This window comes from Ochotona princeps, chromosome 2 (genome assembly GCF_030435755.1).
Source record: "Ochotona princeps isolate mOchPri1 chromosome 2, mOchPri1.hap1, whole genome shotgun sequence".
NCBI lineage: Eukaryota > Metazoa > Chordata > Mammalia > Lagomorpha > Ochotonidae > Ochotona > Ochotona princeps.
This window is the reverse complement of record NC_080833.1, coordinates 46490831-46518766: the sequence shown is the minus strand read 5'-3', so window position 1 is coordinate 46518766 and position 27936 is coordinate 46490831.

Below are 27936 nucleotides of genomic sequence, written 5' to 3'. Positions count from 1 at the left end.
ATGGGATATTGTCACTAGATAAATATTCCTGCCTTAAACAGATTCTTGGTTTTGGAATACTTTGGAAGATCATTAGGCTGTGATATTCCATTATACTGATGGTTTATTTGTAATCAGAGGCTCTTTTTCTGATTCTTACTGTCTTTTAAAAATTTATTATTCTCTGCTTCCTATTTTTTATGTTCTATGAATCCAAATTAAATTTAACTTCTTACTTTCACCCATAATTTTAAATCAACATTTTCTTGATATAATTTTAGTCAAGCCAATCAAATCAATCAGGTCAACTAAATTGATTCATTCATCAATTCACTAATTCCTTTCCTAGTTTATACAGCAAACATTGAGTGACAACCATTTGTCAGTCTCTGAAAAAGGTTCATTGATATTAAAGGTAATACAGAATGATGACTTCATCAGAGGAATTCTCAGGTAGAGAGAGGCAGTGGTAGATTTGAGCCACTTTTGTGAAGAGTGTTAGCCTCTGAATGACAATCTGTTTCTAGAGAGACCTGTGAAAAAGAACAGGACATGAGGCAAGTGGCAGAGAAAGTGAAAGTGGAGCTGAAACTTCTGCTGATTTTCTGGCAAGAAAAACAATATAAATATTAACCACCATTGAAAAGTTGGGAAATAAGGAAATAATAGTAAAATAATCTCTTATCATGATACAAAGACAGCTATTGTGATTTTTTTAGCACCAACATTTACTCTGTGGATGACCTCCAGTTTATCAATGATTTTGCTGTATTATGAGAAATGTATTTTCCACATCTCAAAAAACTATTTTTATATGTACATAGTATTTTACATGTATACTAATATTTCATTTTTCATTCCTCTGCTGATTGTATAGCAGTATGAGAGAAATTTCTGTGTATAAATATTGCTCTGTATTTCTTAAGAAATCCAGAGGTTGAATTAGAGATTAAAGGATATGATAATTTAAGATTGTTGACAAGCTTCTCCAGTTCCCAGTTCTTCACTGATCACAAAGAACAGGATCAAGCTCTTAAGATAATCAGATGAATTACAAATGTGGGAAAGATCTTTAAAAATTGTATAGCCTTGAATGCATGTGTGTATATATACAAGTGTATGTGTACACACACACATGTATATATCAGAAATAAACTTGCACAGACTCTTAAGCATACATGCATGCTGACCCCTTCCTAAGACATATTCTGTGAGCTTTGTCTTGCCTGACACTTACTGTAATCCTTGCTTGTGTGCTAATAGTGTTTGTGCTTTTCCCATCTCTCTCTGTTCCTAGTTTGTGGTGCATGGTAGGAAGTTAGGACATGTTTCTTAAAGGGAGAAGAAAAACAAGACTATTCAGTAACTAATAGTTTGTTTTATTAAAATATTGTTTTGTTCATTTTCAGCATTTGGCAAGACATGGTGATAAACCCTGGCCCTGTATCTTCATGACTGGAGAAGTTTTTGCGCAACACAAAGGTAAATATTTGTGTCTGGCTGGAATTTGCTGGTGTGTGGATATCTCTTTTTGGGAAAATTCCTCACAAATGTCTCTGGGTTGTGTTGAAGTGGCAGCTTTCATTCTTTGCATTCTTCCTTGAATACATTAGGGAATAAACGGAGCATTGGGAATTAGTGATTAGGGTGGTTTTTCTCTGTCTACTTTGTGTTTATGGCTAAAGAGAGAAAATTGATTATTTTTTCTTTCCTTTCAGTCTCTAGTAAATGTCATTAAGGTTGTTAGGTTATCCTGCTTAGATTTTAGCCTCTGCTAATAGGTGGCTTCAGATTGGTTTGTTCTTAAACACATTAGCTCTCTTTTCTCAAATGTCTCCCATATCCATTTGTTTATCAACAAAAGGAACTATTCTCCATTATAGAAAATAAAGACAAACCACATGTTAAATAAATGTTTCTGTTCAGGAAGCCAACTTGGAGATTTATGAGCTTAGGAAGCAAGTACAAGTATTTTGAGATCTTAAACTTTCAAATAACAGCAACACTGAATTATGTACTTTAGACAGGAGCCAGGAAGGCACAATTGAAAATGTCTCCTCTTTTGACAAATTACGAGCATTCATTCCAGTATCTATTTCTTGTTTACCAGGGATAATGCTAAATGAATCATAGACTGGTGGATGGATGTCCCTTCCAACAATTTAATTAGCAGTGCTGCCTATTAGGATGAGCACAGTGTTGGCTTTCTGTCATAGATAGCCCCAACCCCTTTAAGTGGAATAGAAATCTTATTCTCCACAAGGTAATATTCATCTCTTCCTCAGCCAGACAAGCATAGAAAATTAAACAATGGTCCGTTAAAAAGCCAAGATAATGTATTTATCATTTCCAGTTTGTGTGAGTTTGCAAGGCAAATAGGAATGGGAGCTATTTGTTATAAGACCTTAGGGACCAAGGGACTAGAGAGGGGGCTGGGAGGCTGGAGGATCTGAGACTTGTAAAAATTCATTAAAAATATGAGAAGCTATTGGAGACAGAGGAAATTAATTACTCTGAGGGACTCAAATGTCACTACTCATTTAAGTGACCTGGCGAGGAGGCTGCGAAACCTTTCTTTCTAAGGGTTTCTGTTGAAGAGGAGGCAGGGAGCAAAGATTCCTCAGCTGTCAATTCTTGCATTTCCTGGGTGACTTATTGACATATTCAGTGACTTGTGCCCCAGCCTCCTCTAATGAGTAGTGTTGAATGAGCAGCGGGTGGTCGGTGTGAGGAGCTCTCCCTGGAAGGCTGGCCTGTTATTCAGAGGAGCTCAGGGCCATGTGAAGTAACTGCCAGGCCTGGAGAATGCTTGCAATTTACCACAGTGGAAAGAAGGACAATCACTTGAACTTGCACTCAGTTTGGTCTTTTTTTTTATTGGTTTCCCATCCACAAAGCTATTCTCGCAGGTGGAGTGAATTTGGGAAGACAAATTAAGGTTTCCTACCTAAGGAGGACTCGAGAGCACTAGATTCCAAAAACAGTCATCTTTCCTGGATTGCCTGTCTAATAAATCTCTCTAATGCTTTCTACCTGTAGACAGGAGCTGAGAATATATAGATATGTAATGATATAAAGTTTAACCTCAGTAAGCACCCAGAATAATGGGGTGTTTTCCTCAATGTGTGGCTGAACCTAGACTCAAGGATTCAGGGTTTTGTTTTCTGAAATCTGCCACTCAACAGGTAGAAGCTCCTATGCAAGTCCCCGTGACATTGACCCACTGCCCCTGTCTTTGTTGGATTATTTATAAAGTGTGAACACCAACACTTGTCTAATGTAATCATTAAGAAGATCCATGGCCCATCAAAGCTTTGAGGGATAGAAATGTCACACAGGTGTGTAATATCCTTATCACCCACTAGTTAGTTCTGCTTTAAAAGTCTTCCAAGGAGCCATCTCAGTGATCCCTGTTCTCTGCTGGGTCAAGGTTAAGGCTCTGCAACATTGTCTTGGCTTGTTCAGTTATGAACAGTACATCAAGAAGCCAAAGAAGGAAGAACAGATGTTTCCTGGAGGCTTTCTTTGGGGAGAGAAACACATGGCTTAAAGGAGACTGCAGCCCTGGATGCTGGGCAGAACTTCTCTGACTGGCAAAAGTCCCATAGCATTCCAGTGGAAATAAATCACATGTTTCAAGACTCATCATTGATTACAACATGCACCATCAATAGTAGTAAAGCTAGTGGTATTTCTTCATCTATTCCTGTGAAGGCATAATGACAAAGAAAATTAGAGCAGAGGCAATAGGAATGTGGAAGAAAAGAGGGCTTAAAGAGGCCTTTGAACAGAAAGAACTCCAGGCTTGCTCATTGGGCGACATGCATGTAGGAAGAGGGATCCACCAGGTGACCCTAAACTTTAGAATATTCCCTAGCTGCTTGTAATGTCACTAATGGAAATACAGAAACATGCAGGCTAGTCCTCCCCTCAGGAAGCACACAGAGATAAATAACTCATTAGCTAACAGAGCATCCAGTGAGATAAGCCTGGAGGAGCAGTGCTGGAAAGTTTGTTAAAAGGTAGATCACTGTATGAGCTGTACCTCAAAGAACAAGCTACCTGCATTGAGAGAGAGGTGTTCATGACAGGCCTATCAAGGTTGTTCCACTGCTCGCAGCGTTGCTGAGCCTAGGTTGGTTGGAAAAGCACATACTTGTCTTATTGCATTACTTTGGCGACCAGAGTCTTTAACATTAACATGGTCTCTGAATGTCAACCTTTCATGCTGTTATTGTCTTCTGCAAGTGGTCATAGGGGAATGCCCTGTCTGTTATCATCACTCACCTTGTGGTAACCTAGTGAGGGTCTGACCTATCCCAAGAAGGCTCTGGAGGCATTTCGAATTTAGTGCTAACATCACTATCCTATTCCTTGGTGTTCTTTTGAAGTTTTGTGAAAATTTTTTGCCACTCACCTTATAAAATTGTTTACAAGTCTTCAGTTGTAATAACTGGCTGTTGGATGTTGGTTTCATACACTAATTTCTTTTTTCCTCTTTTTATTTGTGTTTATTTATAGCCATCATGGGTGAGAAATTATGCCTTCCCATTTGGGTGAGGAAGCAAAAATAAAACACAAAATATTTTTTTCTGCATATAACTCGTTACAATGTGAATGCCATATATATTGATCTTTGACAAGAAAAGTTGACAGTGGGAAATATATTCCTAATCTATGGCTACTTTTAGGAGCTGGAAATCTTGTGGACACAAGCACTGACAGTGACCAAATCTGTGAGTGCACTGGGTGAACCCCACTGGGCGGAGGATTCTGTGTGCCGCTCTGTCAGAGACCCGCCAATTCTCAGCCTGCAAGAGCATCCCTGTGAACCCTTCCTGAGCATCAGTTTCTTCCCGGGCAGTGTGGTGGCTTTATATGTGCTACCTTGTCCATACTGAATCATGCAACTTGGAGTTCAGCTTTGTATATGTTCCCACTAGGTGGGCTACGGGAATATTCCTGAGAGGTTTGAAAGATTGAAGAGGTGGCCATCATGCATCTGTCATTGCTGATCCGTGGAGTCACCTGATTGGCATGAAACCTGCGCCTGGGTCTGTTATTGCCCAGTTTCCTTCCAGATCTCATGGGCTGCTCTGTTCTCCTGTCTAGATGGGCAGGCTTAGCACCCTGTTAAGAGGTCCTGGTTTTATAAGTCACATGCATCAGCAATTGGGGTTAAAAACCAAGGTTCCAGTTAATTTTCACAGGTTTTCAGATTCTGTTTGTTTCTAGGCACTATCTCTCACGGATCATCACCTGCCAACTCCCACAAGGCAGATTAGTAGGAAACTGGAATCAGGGACAAAGCCAGGGCTGTTTACACGCACACACTGAGATGCAGTGTCTTCACCAGCATCTTAACCATCCGGCCAAATGTCAAACCTGTCTCAGTAAAATCTTGCCAAAGAGGCCCTTTTAACCATTTCCTCGGCCCTTCTTGAGCTCTTTTTTCTGGGAAGCTGGATTGGAAGGGAAGTAACCAAGACAGAAATTGATGTCCATATAGCATGCCAGTATTACAAGTGGTAGCTTCACCTATTATACCAGAAAGCTGATCTTATAAAGAGATTTTTAAAGTGACCCTTACAAATGATGAGATTAAGTTTGTGCGAATGAGGCTGTTATGAACAAATAATACAGATGTCTTTTCAAAGAAAAGGGTTTTATCCTCTTTAGCAGAAGGAGTCCATGAGAGAAGAAAAGATGGTGACTCTGGGGATATCTATGTCTTAAAGTGTGACGTAGGCAACCAATTGTGACCTCACGTTCTGTTCGAGGAATCTCTGAATGTAAGAAGTATGTGAGAAGTGTGTGCTCCTAGATGAAGATGTGGGCAGAAGGCAACACTTGAAGTCTGTATGCCATGACCAAGTATCACCCTGCTCCCTTGCACACATTTGTAACTACACAAAGTGGAAGAAAACACAATGGCAGGACCTTGTTAGATGGGCATATTTGTTAATGAATTGCCAAGGAACCCAAGGGAAAAAGCTACACATATCAGTAGATATCATGACAGCATCCAGGACACAATGAAGTGGGAGGGGAAATGCCCAAGAGAATGAACCTCTACAGAGAGATTTACACACCGATGTTCATAACACCTCACCTGCTGACAGTGCCCTATTCTCAAAGAACAAAGCCATGGAACAGGATTAAATTGTCACAGCTGGAGGAGGTGTGCCTGTGTGTAAAGTGCTCAAAGCTATTACCTGGCAACAATGGAGTTGTTACAAGAAAATTTTTATTTATAGTGTTGAGGAGAAAATGAACTTGATCACAAAGATGCCTAAGGTTGATAAGAGATCAGGGCTTGAGGGAAGGGGAGCAGATATCTGAAAAGCTCAGGTGAAGGATGAGTAAAGAGGGGGAAGAGAGCAGAAACTTGTGGAGAGGATCTTTTAATATCTGAGTGGTAGGAAGAAGTATAATGAGGGTATCTGGTCAACACAGTCCCCACCCACTGCTCAGGACCAGTGATATCAGAAATGGAACTTGGGGTAAGGGAACCTGCTTCCAAGAAGATAAAGATTGCAGTATGACATTTGCGTGGCCATGTCTGGATCCTTTTAGGAATATGGAGATTCTCGAAGTACCTAATGTGGTTTATCATTTTTGTCTCTGCATTTTTCTCACTTTGCATTCTCCTGTGGTCCCAAAATCATGATTTGCAGGGCAGAAGTGTTTTTCTGTATCATTATTTCTAATACTTAACTATGAATGATTGAAAAAACAATCACTGAGCATTCCTATCTGCTAATGACAATAAGTCTTCTCCTAAAAGATTTTGTTATCACAATTATGAGAAACAAAGACTAAGAAAATTAAGACAGTTTTCTCAAATATATACAGCTGGTAAATTGCTGGATCAAGACTTGAACCTGGACCTATGTAGTTGATATTTTTGATATGTGTATGTTTCTCATAAGCTTTGGAGCCATTAGCCGAGATGGGTCTCTTTCAAGATACTTTGAAGGGAGGATGAGAGATGGATGGTGAGAACACAAGGACAAGGGACAAGGGAGAAGGGAGAAGATGTGATATCAGTAGACAGACTGGCTGCAGATTGCTCTTACCAAATGGCAAAGCAGTCTGGGTAGATGACCATGAAAAGATGGCCCTGAGAGAGAGGGGCACCACTGACCATTTGGATTCTCTTGTGGAAAAGCCAGGAACTTAGCAGAGTTCAGGAATAAGAACATAAGATTGAAGTGAGGAAAGGGAGCGAGACAGTATAGTGGGGTTCTGGTGGCCAGCTCTCAGGCAAGGGGCTACCTTGGAGAAAAGGAAGAAGTGGGGAGAAAGAGGAAAAAAGAGAGATGGAGGAACAAGGGGGAAAGAGAGGGAGAGAGAGAGAAGGAGAGAGAGAGAGAAAGAGAGATGTTTCAACTGCTGGTTTATAACCCAAATACCTATGATAGCTAAAGCTGGGCCAAGTCAAAGCCAGGAGCTGAGAACACAGGATATTGTAGGATTCTGAGGGATCTCAGATATTATCTACTTCAACTTTCTTTTAGATTGTTGAGAACGTTGAGTCCCCAAGTGAGAGTAACTTGTATTATATCAGCAAGCAGGTGGTAATGCACTAAACTCAACAGTCACATACACATGGTCTGCTTCTCCAGTCAATCTCTTCTACCTACGAGCTTTGGCTTCTTCCCTTGCCGTGCTTCTGCAAACTGGTCATTGTGTCTTTGACAGATGTACCCAAGCCAAAAGTTCCAAATTCATGTCCTTGAAGTCTGCCTTTTCCGATATATTTATGGGAGCTTTCTTTTGTCTGCGATTAGGAGAATGAATGCTGTAAAAAAGAAAAAGGTGATTTGGCTGAGGTGACTTCTGTGTGACTTTCCTGTTTATCTTGCTTCTGAGGAAGAAAGTGTCTCAAGTACCTGTAAATTCTGCTTGTGAAATACATTTCCTCCTCTCCTCACCACATTGCAGCATAATTTCCCTGGGACGGGGCCTTGCTGAGGACCTACGTCATAGTCCATACCCAGGGCTCAGCACAGTGCTCAGACCATGAAATAGTGATGTTGTCTGCATTTAAGCATGTGCAGGCTGAAGAGCCTGCTCTGTGCTTCAGCTCTGAGATCACTGTTCCTAAGCCCCCTTTATACCATCCTCTGAATATATGACTCAGTTACACATATGAAAGACCCATTGTCTGATAAAAATTTCTCAGTCTTTCCTTTGCCTACTGGAACCAGAAAAGCTTCTCAATGTAGACCTGAACATTTCCTTTTCTAACTTTCTGGATATTTTCTCTAGAATTCACTCTTTCTCATCTTAAAATTTCAAAACACATAGTTGCACACACCTACTCACCTGTATGGATTTTCCAGTAACACTGCTCACCTGCGGCTGCTTGTTGGATATCCTGAGCTCTTTCCACACTGCAGTATCCTTTCCTGGCTTGGCACTTGGTCAACTCACAGGCATCTCAGAGAGGGTCTATTTACCTGTTTTTTTTTTTCCGGTTCTTCCTTAAACACTTTGATATCTCCCACAGTTTTGCTCTTGTATGGACTCTTCCAGAGATTAGACTATTTCTTTGTCTCCATGCAATGGACAACAAGAGATAATCCCAAGCATTAGTCCCATTCTACAAGGCAGATTGTTGAACTGAAGATAATATTTACCAGAGCTGTGATCCTAAAAACCTTTGGGTGATGTCAAACCAAGCCTATGCCCAGGACAGCTTGTGTGTAAGAGTGGAGGGTCACAGAGCGTGATGGAGGGTTTTCCTGCTCAGAGCTGCCAGCCCTGTGCCCCACATCCCTCATCCACACCCTGGATGGCTGCAGACAATGTGTGCTTCCTGCAAAGAAGACTAGAAATGCAGATTTTTATCTGCTCATTTAACTCTAATAAAGTTATCACACATGATTTATTGTTTTTATTAATGAAAAAGGAACAGAACGTCATGCATTTGTGAGCACTTTTTTGATTACTTATGTATTCATGAATTTTAATTTTAAAATTAAACAGGTTATAGGGAGTTTGGAAATTGAAAAAAAAAAGATAACTGTAATCCATCCTTAAAGTGTATTTCTTCCAGTCTTTACAGTATATGTTTTAATAATGTTTTATTTTATATAACTGTTACCATACTACACATGTAAGACCTGATTTCTTGCCAATAGCACAAACCTTTCTCTATTATGTCAGATACTTCAATAAGCACTTTTAAATGACAAAGTAATACTCTCTTGGCTGAATGAACTAGTGTAAGGGTAGATTCATCACAATGCCTTTCATTATTTGCTTATTATTAAAAATCAGTTTCCTTGCAGATTCTTTTTTTTAATCAGTTATATGTAAAGTTGCTATTACCACAAAGATTTTTCAGACTTTGGGGTTATTACCTTAAGATGACTCTGACATGTTATGTATTTGTAATTTTTTTCATATAAAAACATTCCGCACTCCATCTCACCCTCCCTCCCACCCAAACCTTTTAAATAAGGTATTTAAATCCCTGCATCCCTTAACCTTTTTCTGTGGACCCATGCATGCCCTTGCTCACCTGTCTGTGGTTCTGACCCATATACCAGGCCCCTTTTAGTTTTGCATTGGCACTCACTCAGGCTGTGCTGGTGAACCTGCATATCCTGATACACATAGGTACCCCTTGTGTCCCTACACATAATCCTGCATATAGGAATTCTCACATTCCCTGATTACCTGTGTATCTCCATCAAAACATTGAGGATAAAATCTGTTGACAACACATGACTTCGTTTGAGGCTAGGGAATTTATTGTTTCATTGTTTCCCCTTTGGGCATCACAGCAATGAAGTGTGAGACATTTGATAAACCCATCCATAGATTTGACAACTGGACTATTTCTATAATATGTTATGGAGAGAGAAAAATACTACAGATGCAAAGACTTGACAGACAGTAGATATCTCCTCCTATCCTATCTTGAAAAGCAGTATACAGCAATGCAGAAAGAGGAACGAGACTATAAATGGGATTGCCTTAAAGAAACTAGATATTGAGGGATGACAAAGACTATGCATCCTTACAGAATGTAACATCTTGTTCATTAGATATTTTATCATCCCTTCTCATTAAATACAATTCTTATGGTAGCTATGTCCTCTTATTTGTCTGTAACATTGCCACTCGAGGGCTCCATCTGTATTTACACATATGTATCTCTGTGCATGTCTGCTGACAACTCAGTCCTCAGAAATCCAGAATCAGACTCGTATGTGTCTCTGCCCATAGCATTCACCATCTTAATGAATGGCAACTCAAGTCTTCCAGGTGCTCAGTGGCAATCCTTGACGTTTCCTCTTACCTCAGACCTTTTGTTCATTCCCATGTCCAACCAGCAAGCACAATGTGTTGGCTCTGCTGACAAGCTAACTTTCAGAATTTAGACACAAATTGCCACAGTTCCATTATTATTACGTTAGTTTAAGCCACTGTCATTGCTTGTCTGGATTATATCAAAACATTACCTCCTGGATGATTTCTTACCTTTTATTGTTGCTTCATGTGTTTCACACAAGTATAAGATGTCCTTTCAAGTATCCACTTGTCATTAAAGACCATTATTGGCAGACCATCTCATAGTCCTTCCATAGCATTTTGGTATGCTCTGGCTGCTGTAAGAAAATGCTAGAGATAGTAGGGTGTAATGACAGTTTATTTCTTCACAATTCTGGAGGGAGGGAGTCCAAGATCTAGGTCTCAGCAAGTTCAGATTCTGAGGAATCCTCTCTGACTTATAGTTGGTCACTTTCTTACTGTGTCTTCACATGGAGTTTCTTCTGTAGATTTTCCAAGGCAGAGAGAGAGACAGAGAGAGAGAAATATGAACCTTGGTGTGTCTGCCTTTTCTCTCAGGACACCTTCCCTGTTAGACCTCAAGGACCTCATTAATTCTAAGCATTACCTACAGACCCTGTCTCTACAAATAGCGTTTGGAGATTCAACGTAGAGATGTGAGGGGTACAATTCAGTTCTTAACACAAGGCCTACAGATTTCCATGTCATCTCTGGCTCATTGCAACTAGCCCAGCCACCTTTGGCTACAAGACACCCCTGTGTCTTCTGTCATGCTCCTGTCCTGGAGAAGGTGTTCTGTCTGTCCCTCCAGATGTCTGTATGACTTACTTCTCATGGCCTTCATCTCTGCTTGCATGTATTTGCTTGCTACTCTCTCCTGGGAACTTTATATACAGTCTCCCACACTATCCACCCCAAATCCTCCTCTGCATCTTGCATTTCTTGTTGGTAAAGCAATTCCATTACCCATCATCCTGTAATGGTTTATTCTCTCTCCTCTCCTCCAACAGAAGTGTGAGCTCTAAAAAGGCAGGAACTGCATACTTTATGTTTGTAAACAAGAGTATATTTGTTGCCATACAAAAAATGCACAATAAATATCACCTAAATAAATAAACACATGTTTCTTTTATATGCATTATCTTATTTTAGCCTCCAACCAAATCAGAGGATAGAGTAGATATTTGTTCTACTTTCACACATGAGGGAAGCTAATTCTCTTATGGGCTAGGTTTCATATATGTAGTGATAATTTCATTTGTTGGCTGCTTAGTATTGCCAAGGGATATGCATACTGTCATCCTTGCCTTTATTTAATCCCTGGAGTAATCCTAAAAGATTATATATTATTATCCCTATTTTAACACAATTACTTACGCCTTGGAAAGGTTCAATAACTTGCCCAAGGGAGCCACTAATAAGTGACAGACTACATGTGAGCCCTAATCTGACTTCAAAGAGCTGGTTTTTATCTACTATTATAGCTCATATCCTTTCAGCACAATGCCATGTGCCAGGTACCACGCTAAATCTTAACACTAAGGCTATGAAATATGCTCAACTATTATCTTCACTTTAAGGATGAGATCACTGGGGTCTTGAGATGTTAACTGTTTAGGGTCAGACCCAGCTGAACTACAAGTTTGTTAACTGCTGGACTTCCCTACGAGGCAGGTCTTGAACCTAGGTCTTCTGACTTTCCATTGCCCTGCCTTTGTGCTAGTATGACCTAAATTAACCACAAGGTCTAGGATGCCCTGACCATGGCATAGCTTTATGTTTGGGATTTTCTACTCAGTAGAGCCTTGTGAAATAAAGTTTTGGCTGATAAGAAAAACGAATGTGTCCATTAAGCATACTGACATGTTATATGACCTAATGTTTCTCAAAAGCTCTCTTCCAGGTTATATCAGCATTCTTGCCCCTATATTCATTGTTCTTAAGATATCTGGCAAAGAAGGTGTTTACCTAGCTTCTCTCTCCTCTAATGGCATAGCCTAGGTTCAATAGTGAAAAGGGATAATTGAATTTATTTTTCAGACTTTCATGGATGGACTATATTACTAAATTGGAAGAATCAGATACTTCTTTAAGGTTGAGAATCTTGCGCCAGTCTGGAGAGATGAATGAAGACATTACATTACAATGACAGCTTTGGAAAACATACCTATTTCATGTATTTCTTGCTTTGCCTTCCCATCCCAGCATGAAATTTTTGCAAACACCTTCTAGAAAAGAATTCCTCCTTTAGTTAGGGTCTGCAGCCTGCCTTGGCTGTACCCTTGTCTACCACACATCAGAACAACAGCAGCAGCAACAGCAGCACCCCTGCATTAGCCAGCCAAGCTGATTCTCAGGATAAACCCCACATCCACCAAACCAGAAACTCTGATCATGTTTTCCCAAGATGCATGCTTAAGTTTGAGAACTCCTGGATTAAGAAAATGGTCACCTCTCTCCCCTCTTCCCTTTCCGCTCACAACCCTGTAGGTGTAGCACAAGGACACAGCTGCCCCCGGCTTGCTCATAAGTTGCTGCCACAGCTACGGCTGTTAGAGAGCTCCATTTGGAGGATTAGATCACGACACTCTAGGGATGCATCTTTGAGTTTGATTCAAGGAACAATATGTTTAACTATAAAGCATATAGATAAGGTGCATTTGTGGGTAATTGTTGTCTGCTTTAAAAAATTTAATTACTTGCCTTTTGCATTTTGCTTGTACCTTTGTTCTTATCTAAAAGAGCAAAATAATAACTGTTTCATTGAGTGCCTTCTATTTGCTTGGTCTTAAAAATAAATTATATACACATAAGGTGTTTGAAACAAATAGTACTACAAACTCCTATTGAAGAAGAACAATTCTCAGCTTCCCATACACCTACTACTCCAAGACTTTCATTATTTTAACCTTTCCTTCTGCTATATAACTTCAAATGCTCAATAACATGATCACATTGCTATTTCTTGATGTGTCCATTTCAGGCATTACCTTTTGATGTGTACATACTGTAGATGAGAATTTAGTCCCCGCTAGACAGAGCCTTCTACAACCCTTTCCACGGAGCTTCAGCTCCAGCCCTACTGGGTCTGACTCTTCTGATGCTGGTTTCTCTTGGTGAATTGGTAAGTTCACCAATTGATTGGTGAGTCAATACGCAAACCCCTCCAGCCAGTCCTGCACTCTGAAGCCTACTCTCCTCCACTGTTAAGTCACCTGCCACTTCTCCTCCACTGACAATCTCAGAGTGCCTTGGATTTTTCCGCCCATTGTAGTGCTGATCCTGATTCCATGTTAAATTGGAAGTCTTCTCATACTAAATGCTTTCCAAGTTTTTACCTAAATACCATTAGTATTCTTTTCTTTTTTTAAAAAATAGCACTTTATTTTAGTAACTTATTTGCTAACATTCTATGATAGACTAATATTACATTTTTATTCTATTTTCATGGGTTAGCATGTGAATTTGGAGTTTTGTGTTGAGTATGTAAACTTTTACATCTGAAATGGTACCATTCCTAAAATTTCCACCGGACAGTTTTTTGGACATTACTGGACGATCCCAGTTTAAGTAGCATTCTGAACTTTCACCGTGTACCACGAATTATTCAAAATTCTTTGCATGTGTTAATTGCTTAATTCCCTTGAGCACTACTTCCTTAAATGTCTACAGCAGTTAACAGTATTTTAATAGACAAGGAAACTGAGTCACAGTGAAGTTAAATAATGAGCACTGAGTTCCTACATTAAGCCATATTCTTATAATAACCCCACACATGTGTAAAGTTAAGTGTTTTAGAGACTCCTAACTATGTAATCCTGTAACAGTTTGCAGTGTAGAAATTAGTTCTTTGACTCCATGAAGTCCCATACACGTCAGAGCATGAAGTCGTGTATCCTGCAGGCTGCTGCCATGGAAGCATGCAGTGGAGTATTTGCTGTACATAACATCACTCTACCCCACATCCCTGGGGCTGACACCTGCTTTTAGCCTTTCACAGGTCTCACCTGCTGCTACCATGGAACAGAGACAGGGCCAGCCCTAAAAGGGTACAGCCACTCTCCCTTGCCCATGCTGAAGTGGCCTCCTGGTTCTGCCTTTGGATCCTGGTACATTTCCCTGCTCAATGTTGTGTGACTCTCCATTTGGCTGACTCCATCGCAGGAATGACAATGTGATAGCAGGAAATGACAACTCTACTCATAAAGATAAACAATTCCATGATTTGGATATTTGGTTTAGACACTATCAATATTTTATTTTGAAAATATGCAAAATCTATAAAATTAAAACTGAAATGATTTCAGCTATTTTAAAAAACTTTAGATACAAAGTAAACACTATATTAAATATATCAGGGTAGGTTTACAAAAGATAAACACTGTTATAGGTTCTAGACAGATAAAAGTCACAAGCAGAACAATACTCGCGGTTACAAATTAAATAGTATGTACATTAGGGAAATGTAATTAATTATGGAAGTTGAAAATCAAGACATTATTTGCTTCCTTTATAAATGTGCTAGCTAAAAACTAAAGTGGGTCAGTGACATCATTCAGTTGCAAACATATGTTTATGCAAGCTTTTCTTTTTACTGCGGAAATTGCTCTTTCTGGTGATTTTCAGACTATTCAAAAATGATGAAGAGACTCGTAAGAGCTAACACTAAATATTTTCATTTTAATTAACCTTCCAATGCTTTTATCTCATATTTGAAAACTTGGAAGAGTTTGAACAAGTTTTTCTCATGTGTCCAGGCCAAAAAACTTTAAAGTTCTATATGAATTAGAAGCTAGAATTCCCCATACTCCCACCAAAGAAAGCATTTGATGTGTCTATATTTTGTGTATCTTAATCAGGACAATTAGTGACTGACACAGAAATCCCTTTACTCATTATCATATACTGTCACATCGTTATCCTTTCTCAGCATTTTTTGAACTACAGTAATATTTACTCTTTGTAATATTTACTCTTTGTAATATTTGCTCTTACTTCTTTTATTTTTCATGATATGATTCCATAGGTTAGGAATTTCCCTTCCCCCTCCCCGTTTCCCTTGCCACTGGGAGCTTCACAGGACTGCAGCATAGTTGCGTGTTATAACTCATAAAGGTCGGGGCCTGTCTAGACATGTAGTCTTTTCATGAATTTATCTTTTCATCTAATTTAAATAATGAAACTATTGATCTGGCTGAACAGATATCAATAACTTAAATTTTGGATTGAAAAAAAATCAAGCAGCTCACCAGCAGGTCTAGCACAGTAAAACAGCAGGGTGTACTGCAACATCTGATCATCTCTCCTCTTGTGGAGTTGATGAACAAAACAGTGCTCAGGGAAGGAGAGTAAATATCCTCAGGTCATGTAACTGGCAAGCACCAGCACTGAGATATGAACTCCATTCTGAACAACTCCCACCATCTTCCCCAGTAAGTACTTTTCATATAAGAAAATCTTATGTTACCCACCCTGAGAATGAAACAAATGGTTGGCATATGCTCCTAGTAGAAATTGATGAATTTCTGACAGACAGTATTTCTGAGATGAGGCTTGTTGAGCATTTGAATGGGCTCTTACAGCAGGTTATAAAGTTTCCGCTTCCATCAGTCTCAAGAATAATCAAAGCGTTTAAAATTAGGCTTTGGTTGCCCATGATCTCTCAAGGTCTTTTCCTCGTCTGGACTCTACAGGGCCTCACGAATGCAAGATCATGTGAGTCTTACATCAGGACTCTGGCAGAAGGGCCACTGGTGGGTCCAGCCTTGCTGATGAAGCAGCTGGTAAAAGAACAGAATGATGCTGCCACTCTGATTTTTGGGTCTCACATACCCATGTTTCACTAAACTGTTATCAAAGCATCCAGGTGGAAGGAATGGGTCAAAAAATTGGAAACAATCTTGCTTATCTTTCCTCTGTTTGCTCCTTTCATCTTTTTCTGTTTAATAACCACACAAAGTAAACATGGGGTGATTTTTTTTTATTCTGAAATGTTATTAACATTAAGCTCTGAGTATTATCTTGAAATTGAATTTCACGAATTTCAAGGAGCACTAATGTAATTCTTTAAACGGAAAATATAAAGGAAAAGAAAAGCATTTGCAAAGCCATGACAATCTCTCTTGGCTGGGGTGATTGTTGAAGGCCTGTGGAAGGTCCAGTGTCTCCATGTCTCTTCAGACGTTTTGGTTTTTCAGGCCATTGAGGTATCTGAAGACATAACTCCTGACTGCCTTGAAATCATTCCAGGTGCTTTGAGACCCTTCCATTGTGGAAAATTCTGTGATTTGTCAACTACCTTTTATAAATCCAAACCTGTAATGGTCTTAGGACAAAGGCGTCCTCATTTAACTCTTAGATCACACTTCTACCCATAAGTTGACATAATTCCATTTTGCTAACAAGCTATTTGTCTGTGAGAAGTATTAAGCTACTAGCCAAAGTCAGCAGATAATAAATCTCAAAACTGGCTTGCGCATGGGGCTGTCTGAAGGCTGCACACAGGACTTCCCACAGCCCCATCCTGCCTCAGCATTCTTGCTCCCCACCAGCAACTCTGCCAGTTTTCCCCTCTCTATATATATCTGAATTCTCAGCCTGGGCTTACATTTGGTCAGAGCCTTCTCTAACTTGGTAGCCTGCCAGCTTTCTATTCACTTGGCCTGGAGTGAGTCACTCAGCTTCTGTCCTTAGAGAAGCCATGATGCATCCCATTCTTACTTCATCAATCAATTCCTCTGCAGTCACCCACTGTGCACTCTGCACCTGCCCACCGTGGACAACAGGCACAGGAAGAAGAGAGCCTCTTCACTGGAATGTTCACAGTCTAGGGTCAGGACACAGGATGAATACAGTCTGAATATATATATATATACACACACACATACATATGCATATATAAATATGTAAATATAGATATATATTATACATATATTTTATATACAAATATATGTGTATATTTATACATATATTTTATATATATACACACACACATATAGTGCCAATTTGGTGCATCACATGGCAAAAAGAGGAATTCCTAGTGTGTCACAAGATTCTCTGCTGTGAACTTTGCCTCGAAAAAAGAAATCTATGAAGGCTTTGCAGGAAGGGAACTATTGGGAGTATGTGACAGGCTGTCCTGTGTTCCCTCAAAATTCATACATCAATGTCAATCCAAATGTTTCAGAGAGTGGCTGAACTTGAAAGAGGAGACTGAGGTTAAATGAGGTTATAGAGGTGAGCCCTAACCCTGCCTGGCAGGCATTCTTAAAGCAAGAGGAAGTGGGGACCCACAGGAAGACACCAGAGTTGTGCACACTGTGGGCAGAGCATGTGGGGAATCAGTGGGAAGGTGGTTTATGAGCCAAAGAGGAAGGACTGTGGAAAAACCAAACTTGTTAATTCTGTGAGTGAAGAATGTGAGAAAATGAATTTCTGTGCTTGAGCCACCTTGTCTCTAGAAATACATTAAGGCAGCCTTAGCAGACTAGCATCATGTTGCAAACCCCTTGCTTCTTCCTTGTGTTATTGTGACTGTGTTAGCACCCCTGTGCCATCTGTACCTCTCCCCTCCATCCCAGCAGAGCGCTGCAGCACCCTCAGGCACAGTTCCCACCTCAGTGGTCTCCGAGTGAGCTTTTCATAGGAGCACTCCAGCCACTAGCTGCGTGAAATCCACATCAGTTTTAAAATATTGATATTGGCAGGGCACAGACAGCCCCCAGGCATTTATTAGAAATGGTTGTTTCTGGCATATTCTCTGTCATCTTTTCTAAACTGAACTCAGAATCTCTCCCAGGTGGAACAGCAAATATGTCGCTCTTGTGTAAATCAATGCAGTGCAGAGACCTGTGTTAAGAATTGTATGTGTTTCCAAAGATTTAATTACTTATACAATATTATGCATCTTTGCCCATTTATGTTTCTAATCAAAGGTATCAAATGTGTAAGAACTCTGTGAAACTGGAAAAATGCTAAGGACACAAGTAAGGAGAGATCAAATAGACTGCTAATTAAGTTAATGTGCATTCAGTGCTTGGCAAACAGTGGGCACACATAAGCAAAATGTATGTGTTCGATTTAGTTATTGCTTTGAGACAAAACTCAAAGTCTACAACACACAAAGACCATTGGAAAATATTAGAAAGAGCAAATAAAAACCACAGATGAGAAGAATAAAACTGCAGAAAACGAATTGGATGAAAGTGTTTGATAAAATCACTAAGAATAACATGCAGAAACAAAACAGGAATAGAGACTGTGATGTGAGCACTGCAAACGATGTTATGTGGAAACAAGCAAAATTGTTTTTCTTGAGTGACTAGTACAAAGAGCATATGTAACTGCATCTCGAAATATTTGTGGGAAAGACAGAATGGAAAGATAAATTAATTTTAATGCACAGAAAATTGTAACCTCGTTTATAAATGTGACTCCATTGCACTTTGTACACCCTTTCTTACAGGACATCACATTGATTTTGAACTTAAAACATTCCGGGCTTGTCAAATAAACAAGACATTTACCTCCTGCACAATGAGGAACCAGAATCTCAAAGATGATGTGACTTGCTCAAGGTCACACCATTTGTATTAACCAGAATCAAGACTAAGTTCCAAATAATTTTAATACCATATGGGTATTTTTTGACTTCCACATCAGCTGTGATACAGAAAAGAGTCCACAAATATCTCTACTGTGAGGCACAGGAGAGTAATGACTGAAGCGCGTCTAGAAACATAAGCTCTTAGGACTTTCTTCTATCAGTGGAGCAAAGAAGCAATGCAAAGAGCAAAAACCTTGGGCAATACACTTGTAAATCAAGAAATACACATTTGGACAGGCTCTCACGGGGCTCCCTGTCTTGCAAGCCCCCCAAAGCCACTAAAAAAGAAACATGAGGTGACGGCATTCTTCATGAACCACCGGAGACAGTCTGGTCAAGAAATCTGTTTATTGTAAAGCAGGTACAAAGTTATAATAGACTAAAAAAGGATAGGGAAGGGCAGAGGGACATCCTCCCACCCAACGAAGACACTGTAATTTGCTAGAAGGTATATCTATCAGGACTCTCCAATCATACGACAGATCACATAGAACATACATAGGTGGCAGGAATGCTGTAGGTCAAGTTCACCGTGTGTTGCTTGGGTCACTTAAAGGTCATGTGCACAAGATGTGCCTGGCAGGCAATGTGGACTGCACCAGCTTCTCAGAGTTGCGTATCAAGGAAGTCATAGCACAGCTCATCCAAGGACAGAGTAAAGATACTGGGGTGCAGTACTTAGGTGTATGACCCAGTGAACAGGTCAGGTTGAGTCTCAGTTGGCCAAGACCATTGTCAGGGGTTCTCCTGAGGGTCACAGTGTACCACGTTCCTATGACCTCGCACACAGGCCAAGCAGGCAGGGGATCCACCTGGCTGCGCCCTTTCCCCAGGTGTTGACATCCAGCTGTGCCTTCTCTGGAGCTCTGCCTCCGAGCAGTATGTGCATAGTGATCCTGAGCAGGAGCTGTGCAGTTAGGCTTCAGTCCGAGCCTGCTTGGTCCCTTTAATCATTAGAAGGCCTGGGGAACATTTTATCTCCAATTTTCAATTAAAACTATTTGCTCAACCTTATGACATTTGATGACTGGGTTCTGAGTCTCTGGTGGTATAAAAAAATAGCATTGCTTCTCTTATTCATTATCTAGTTCTTTAAAAATTCATAGCTTTATATATAATGAGTAAATAGAATTTGTTTTAATGGGTAATTGACAAAACCTGTAGCAAATGCCTAGTTTGTAACAATAGTCCCAGCCATAGCTGCTGTATGTAGATGCCTGAGAAGCACCATGGATTAGTGCTCAGGAAAAGTGGGAGAAAGAGAGGGAGAGAGAAGATCACAAGGAATTTTCTCAGACAGTTGCAGAAGTTGAGAAAACCCAGAGGTGCTATCTGCAATCTGGTGTCATTCAGTTCAAGTTCATAAGCCTGAGAGCCTGGAGTACTGATAGTGAAGATTTCAATCTGTGCTTGAAGAATTGAGAACCTGCAGGAACCTGGGCAGAAGGTGTGTATCCCAGCTGATGCAGTCAGTCAGGCAAAGAGGATGAATCTCAGACAATCTAGGGAATGAGTGATGTCCATTCACCCTGGGGAGAGAAATCTACTCAACCGATTCTATATAAGCAAATCTTGTCTTGGAATATCCTCACAAACTCATCCAGAAGTTATGCCAACCCAAGTATCCTGAGGAATCAATGTCATTATGTAAACTAACCCTCACACATGGTGCCTTGAACTGAATACTTACGATTCCCCTAAATTCGTGAAATCCTCATCTTGAAGGTGAAGGTCTTTCAAGAAGATGAGGCCCTTGAGAGATGATAGAGACACATGGAATAGGATTACTGAGTTTATGAAAGAAATTTCAGGGAGATCCCACTTCCTCTCAATATGTGAGGGCACAGCAAGCAGAGAACCATCTCTGGATTTGGAAGCAGACCCCCATCCAGACACTGAATCAGCCAGTACCTTGATTTTGGATTTCTCAGTCTCCCAAAATGTGAGAAATAAATTTCTGTTGTTAACAAGACATACAATTTAAGATATTTTCAGTATCTAGACTAGGACATGAGAAGGTTCAACCCGACCACTATCCCCACCATGGCTCTGCCTAGTTCAGCTTCACTACACAACTCAGCGTAACAATTTAAGAGTAGTTCAACCTTAGATGCTATCATTTCTGCATGTAAATCTTAGATCTTTATACATTTAAATGCTTCTACACCGAGGGTATATTTTTCTTAAAGATTTACTCTTATTGGAAACTCAGATTTACAGATAGAAGGAGGAACACAGAGAAAGATCTTCCATCCACTGGTTGACTCTCCAAATGGCCCCATTAGCTGGAGCTGAGCCAATCTGAAGCCTTAAGCCAGGAGCTTCTTTTGGGTCTTCCATGCAAGTGCAGGGTCCCAAGGCTTTGGGTTGTCCTCTACTGCTTTTCCAAGCACAGGCAGGGAGCTGGATAGGGAAGTGGAACAGCTGAGACAAGCTGGTGCCAATATGGGATCCAGGTGCATGCAATGCGAGGACTTTAGTCACTAGGCTACTGCACCAGGCCCAGAGGATGTGTTTTAATGACCACATTCTCTGCAGTGAGTGTGATCTTGTCCTGGGAGTAGATACAGAACTTCAGGCCATCATACTTTGGGACCGGCAAAATCGGGCAATTGACATGAGTATTGTGCCTGCCTGTGCTCCACTGGCTCCACTGGCTCCACTGGTGGGTGTGAACCAGCTCTTCAGAGACCATTATTAGCTCCTTACTGCCTATATAAATGCCACCTCCCAAAAGCTTATTCAAATGAATTTCCCCAGCACACATTTCATGAATAGTGAGCACTGTGTACCACCCAGTTGTCACTGCTATTAGGCAAATTTAAGGGAAAAAAAATAGCATACAATTGTGAGCTTTACAAAAAAAAACATTTAAAAATCCATTTAAACCATTTTCCTTGATTCTCATTACTATGAAATGTGTTTTGTCTCACAAAATCATAATGGTAATCGGCAGCATCTTTTGAATGTGTCTCTAATTCTGTGAAATAAAGTTTTTAGCCCTTTTTAAAGATCTTAAAATTTATTTTTATTGGAAAGGCAGACTTACAGAAAGAAAGAGATGCAGAGAAATCCTCCATCAGCTGGTTCCCTCCCCAAGTGGCCTTAACGGTTGGAGCTGAACTGATCCAAAGCCAGGATCCAGGAGCCTCTTCTGGGTCTCAAACATGAATGCAGGGTCCCAAGGCTTTGGGCTGTCCTCGACTGCTTTTCCAGGCTACAAGCAGGGAGCTGGATGGGGTGAGGGTGGAGAGGGTGGGGCAGGGCTGTGCAGCCAAGACAGGAACCCCCTATATCTATATGGAATCCCTGCACATGTGAGGTAAGGGCTTTAGTCACAAGGGTACCACGTGGGCCCTTTTGTTTTTAAACTAGTCCATGCGATTGAAAAGCTAGAGCTTTTGTGCTAAGCCAGATATGATGGACAAATACAGGAACTGTAAGGCATTCTCGCTCCAGGCGCCTACTCTTCAAGCGCTGTGTTCCTCCCCTCCCCCACCGTAATCTAGCAGCACCTGGTTTCATCTTCCCACCAATCCTCAAACTCCATCTAATTGCATACAGCATATAGATTCATGTGTCTGTCCCCCACCCCAGTCCCTCTGCCTGGACAACTTTTCATCCTTAAAGCTTCCTTTTCTAATTAATCTCCTCCTGCTTTCCAAGAGAATGCTGAACACCGCTTTGCACAGACACTCCCTGATTTCCAGTGTGACACTTTTTCTGAATAGGTTGTTTCTCAGCTTCTCCAGGATGCTGAAGGCATCGGCAAAGCAGAGGTAGAGCCATGGCCTTCCTTTTATTCATTTACTGGCTGGCCTGTCAGTGTTGCCCCAATGACTGCGAAAGAAGAAGGGAAAGGAAGGGGAAAGATGAGACTGAGGAAAACAAAGGAAGGAATATACATGATGAACAGAGTGGAAATAGAAAAACACAGAGAAACAAGACAGGGCAAGAGAGAGGAGGAGGAGGGGGGGAAAGAGAGAGCAATGGGACAAAGAAGTATGTTGCAGAAAAGAGGAATAAAGGACAGGTCACAAAGAAGGAGGTAGGGCAGAAAAAAGGGGTGATAGGAGACAGGGGCTTTCTTGTGTGAACAATGTCTGCACAATTCAGGCCTGAGTTTCTGGCCCCCTCTTGCAAACCTGCTTTTGCAATGTGAAAACGCCTCTCTTTTCTTCATCTGGATAGTACGTACAGGAAGCTTTGATTTCTTGTCCATTTTTCATTCTGTAATCATTTGAATACATTTGCATCAAATTATATTTAGATTTTCATCATCTCTGAAATTCCCCACGATAAATACAAAAAGCTCCCAAAACTTAAGAATGCTGTAGATTACATATTTAACCTTAGAAAATTGGTGATTCATTAGAGGAAAAAAAAAGCATTTACTGCCTTAGCAAAAATCTTTTGTTGGAGGATACTCTCTGTCAGCATATGTAGGAAAACCCCACAGAAGTCTTAGAATGACAGCTCTTGTACTGCCTGGCCTTAATATATATATATATATATATATATATATATATATATATATATATATATATAGAGAGAGAGAGAGAGAGAGAGAGAGAGAGAGAGAGAGAAATATAACATGCTTCTGTTAATGCAGCATTCTAGCAAACAGTTTTATAAAATTGAAGTTTATATTTTTAAAGTATATAATGTCATTTTTTTGATTAAAAGAGGCAAGTAGAAATTGACATTTCAAACTCAGCTTACCAAATGGATGTGATAATGGATGCCCAGGTAAGCATCTATGAAGCACAGAGTTGAGCTCTCAGCCCAGCTGGGCAAAGCCATTGGTCAGCTGCTAGCTGCAGCTCTTCCTGAAGGCTTTATGAGACACCTTCTTTCCTGATTCTTCTTCATTGTTCCCATCTCACCTCTTAGGTCATTTGGGAAAGTGGCAGAGCCTTATTTTATCCCAGTGTTATCTGACACCAGAAGCTTGTGAAACAAAATATTCTTCCTGGTATGACAATGTGTTTTACTCTTGCCGAAGGCTGAGACTGATGCATGCCCTGACTGTGAAGTACTCCCTGATATCAAACTTAATACCATCCTTCCATGGAACTCTGCAAACAACCTGTGAAATAGGATTGTTTTCCCCTTCTGCTGGAGAGGCTGAATTCCCCAGAGGTTACAAAATGTCCCTGGGGTCCCCAAGGAGCTTGCCCCCTCAAATTATTCAGATGCCCTGTTTAGGTCTGAAAGCCCAGAGAGCCATTTCCTCTTGGTATTTGCAGAACTGGAGTTGGTTGACTGCTTGTGGAGTAACAGACAGTTTTGCAAATGCATTGCACAAATGCTTTTATCTACTTCTCACCGCAGACCTGTAATGGAGCATGCTGTCTTAGACCTTTCCTGGACAGAGCAGAGATGGATTTTCTTTTTTATTATTTCAAAGTCAGGTTGGCGGAGGTGTATAAAGGGAGGGAGGGAGAGGGAGAAAGCACAGGAGAAAGACTCTTTATACTCTGATTTACTCTCAAAATTTACTCTCATGTCCAAGTTGAAGCCATGAACCTGGAATTCCAACCAGGAGTAACAGAGGTCCATGTTCACCTACTTCCCAGGCACATTAAACCGAGAAGCATCAGTGATAGATCAAGTAATTGGGTTTCTCTCATTCACATGGAGAACTAGACTGAGGTCCTGGCTGCCACTCTGAGGCCTTTGTTGGCATTGGCATTGCTGGCTGTGCACCTGTGGTAAAAGTGTGCTCTCGCTCTCTTTCTCCTTGCCTCTCTGTCAAAATAAGAATAAACACATTTAAAAAGACGTCTTTGGCCAAATACACTTACTATGGGCGTTGCTTATTCCCTTATTCAAGGAAGTAGTGTGTTGCATATACCATTCTCTCTGCTGAGCCCTGCAACATGTTTCATACTCCAATTTCAGAAAAATATTCCACTGATTTTCCCAACCCTGGGATCCCCCCCCACTGCCATCCAGTCCACCTTCCTGCAGCTTCAAAAGTAGCTACACACCGTGCTCATGTTATCACACGATCCTTAATTGTTATTAATTGCTGTTGGAGATGATGATAATTAGCCTGCTGTAATGAAGTGCTAGTCCACCATCTCGGTGTTTGTATTTAACTTGTGCTTATCTAAGGAGATCAGCAGATTCGATAGAGACCTTCAAGCTTTGGTGCTGAGGAAGAAACCGGGGAGTAGGAAATAATGTGGATCCCCAGATGTCCTGGGCTGCTCTTTCTGTGGGTAGATGGCCTGTCTGTGGCCTGCGGTTTCTGACTCCCCCCTACCTCCTGCCCCTGCTGCCAAACAGGCTTCACTTGATCACAGCAGCCGACTGATTTGATGAGATCCCAGCATGAGTTTCAAACACCAATTACCACTCTGTTGATGACAAATATGAAGGGGGGAGGGAATGATTGTTTAATAAATTTATTATGAAGACAAATGGTGTCACATAAATGACCCTCCCTTACTGAACAATCTTGCTGATTCAGACATGGAAACAACAGGGGTTAATTTCAAAATCATGGAAGCAAACTCCTAGGTGGTCTTAGAAAGACCTTAAGGGAACCTCTTGACCTTAAGCTAGCCATTGCTGTGGTGAAATTAAATAATATTCCCCTGTAATAAGGAAGGACCACTAATTCAATCCTCTTTGGATTTTCTGCCATGCAAAATGCTGTAGGTATTCTAAGTTTTCATACCACAGAAAACTTCTAACCAAAAGCCCAGAGTCTTTTGGGAACTTTGAGTGTGAAGAGAGATTGGAGAGGACCATATAAGGGAGAGGGGTGCCTAAGATACCCTGGGCATGTGCAGTTTGTCAGCTAGGGGGACATTCTGTCATGCCCTGCAGAGACGAGGCTGATTTGGTTCTCACATAGTTACACAGGGGTAGCGGTGGGGCAGTAGAATGTTCAGAACATCAGATTTGACATCAAGTGGCCTCCACTCAAGGATAGCACTATCAAACCTTAGGCATGTAAGGTGCTCACGTTGCTTAGCCTCTCCAAGCCTCTGTTCCCCCTCTCCATAAAGCAGAGAAGATAATAGCAGCTTTTACATGGGTTTGCTATCACAATGCTTACTTAAATAATTCCAAGGGGAGAGTTCATCAAAGATTTCACAGAACAAGAATATTAGGAAAAAATATATTTCTGGGTTTCAAATTGAACCAAAATAGACTTATCTTTCAGTTCAGATTTTACAAATGTTTTGAAGTATGCATATGTGTAGTAAGTATCACAGGAAATACTACACATATGAACATTGTTAGTTACTATCAGTTCATCCATGAAAATGCAGAAGCTCATCAAAAGATGTTTTATTTAGACACAAAGATAATAGAGCAGCTCAAGTTCAAACTCATACCTCTGCCCAGCTCTGCTGCCCTTGCCAAAACCCTGATGTTTCCCACATGAGTGGGCCAACCCAGGGCTTCTAGTGCAAGATTTATGGATGAAAGGACTCCTGAAACAATCATATCCATTCCATTCAGAGAAAACCCCAACCCTCCACAAATGTATTATTGATGATAAGAATCTTATCTTGGAAGTTAACTTAAAAATGCATTCATACCTTCTGGTTTTTTGCTATGTGTGTTTTAAGTAGTTGAGTATGAATGTTCCACACCACCACCACCAAAATCTCTCCTGTTTCTTCTCATATGTTGCTTCACACATTTGGGTTATTCAGGACTGCTCAGGACATTTGAGTTTGGATTCTATTGTCAAAGCCTACTGATGGGCTCCAACTAAAGCCTTGTTCTATGTCTATGTTTCTATATACAAAATGCTCCAAAAATGGACAGAAGCTTGAATTTGTCCAAGCAACTGATCAGTTCAGCAAATGTCTTAATGAAGAATTGAGTTCTGTGTATAAGCAACAGGGTTGGCAAAGAAGCCATACAAATGAGAAATGTACTGTCACTTTTGAAAATGCTTTTGCTTGCCTTCAGAGATGAGTCAATCACTACCTGCAGTGAGAGCCCTGCTTAATAGCAAGAATTACGGAGATTCTCTATGGAGTAAACATTTGCTGAGTACTTACTGTTGTAGGTCATGTGCCAGCCACAGGAGCAGCAGTGATGGATCAGGCATGGACGCTAGCAGGAAGGAGCTCAGAATTACTATGCCAGCCCCCTCTGGAAGTATTCAACCAAAATTCTTTGGGGAACAACCTCAGTCCCTCCCCCAACTTTCAGAAGAAATCAGAACACCTGAAGGATTTGGAAAAAGGAATGTCAGGGGCTAGGGATAGCTCTTTATTCAGGTGACCTTCCCAGCTTGTCAATCTCTGATAAAAGGAATGAAATTTGAGTTGAAGGAACATATTTTTTTTTTAAGATTTTATTATTATTGGAAAGCCGGATATACAGAGAGGAGAGACAGAGAGGACGATCTTCCATCCGATGATTCACTCCCCAAGTGAGCCGCAATGGGCCGGTAAGCGCCAATTCGATGCCGGGAACCTGGAACCTCTTCCGGGTCTCCCACGCGGGTGCAGGGTCCCAAAGCCTTGGGCCGTCCTCAACTGCTTTCCCAGGCCACAAGCAGGGAGCTGGATGGGAAGTGGAGCTTGCCGGGATTAGAACCGGCGCCCATATGGGATCCTGGGGCTTTCAAGGCGAGGACTTTAGCCGCTAGGCCACGCCGCTGGGCCCGAAGGGACATATTTTTTTCCAAGCCAAATCTTCAGAGAAAACAGACACAGATCCAGTTCATGCGTGTGTCTGTGTGCCTTACACACACACACACACACAAGCACATTCATATTCTCTTGCACTCTAGCTCTAATACACACACACACACACACACACATATCTTTGAACCCCAGGCAGAAGGTAGATCTGAGAAAGTAGGACAATCTGCCAATTGTCTAGTCAGTGAGGAAGCAACAATCTGGAGCAGAAGGCAATGCAAACAAACTCAGCCTTCTGCCACTGTGAAAGATTTAGAGCAGTGAGTTTGTCCACCGCACTGCCCCTGTTACCTGACCTGAGCTTGTGGGATGGCAGCGACCCTGCTGCCACCACCCATGTGAATGTCTGGGTCTGCATTG